General features: G+C 38.4%; 1 non-coding gene across 1 annotated transcript; it reads left to right on the forward strand.

The window, feature by feature from the left end:
- Window positions 1-244: 244 nt before the first annotated feature.
- Window positions 245-350, forward strand: LOC121206509 (small nucleolar RNA R71). The gene has a single exon (XR_005901546.1). It is a non-coding gene; the product is annotated as a small nucleolar RNA R71 (small nucleolar RNA).
- The last annotated feature ends 252 nt before the right edge of the window (window positions 351-602 follow it).

Consider the following 602-nt stretch of genomic DNA (forward strand, 5'->3'; position numbering starts at 1 on the left):
ATTGAGAAGTTATACCTGATTTGACACCATAGTAACTGAGTCAACGTTATAAACGTCGGCTATTTTTGTTGGCTTAGTCCTCATGACTTGCCACTGATAGTTATTCAGTGACATTTCTTCAATGAATTCATAAGCCTCTTCAGGTGTTTTGTTGTTGATGGTTCCTTCAACAGTTGCATCAATCATCTATCTTGTCGAGGGATTCACACCATTGTAGAACGTTTGAACTTGCAGCCATAGAGGTAACTCGTGATGAGGGCACCTTCGCAACAGATCCTTGTATCTTTCCCATTCATCGTAAAGTGTTTCTAAGTCCATCTGCACAAAAGAAGAGATATCATTACGTAAATTAGTCGTTTTAGTCAGCGAAAAATATTTTAATAGAAATTTTCCAGTCATTTGTTCCCAAGTAGTGATGGACCCTCGTGGTAACAAGTTCAACCACTGTTTAACTTTGTTTCTCAGTGAAAAAGGGAATAACCGAAGGCAAATGGCATCATTAGAAACGCCATTAATTTTGAAAGTGTCGCAAAATTCCAGAAAATTTGCCAAGTGACTGTTGGGATCCTCATCCTGCAAACCATTAAACTGAACAAACTGCT

The sequence above is a fragment of the Gossypium hirsutum genome, chromosome A01, assembly GCF_007990345.1.
Source record: "Gossypium hirsutum isolate 1008001.06 chromosome A01, Gossypium_hirsutum_v2.1, whole genome shotgun sequence".
Classification (NCBI taxonomy): domain Eukaryota; kingdom Viridiplantae; phylum Streptophyta; class Magnoliopsida; order Malvales; family Malvaceae; genus Gossypium; species Gossypium hirsutum.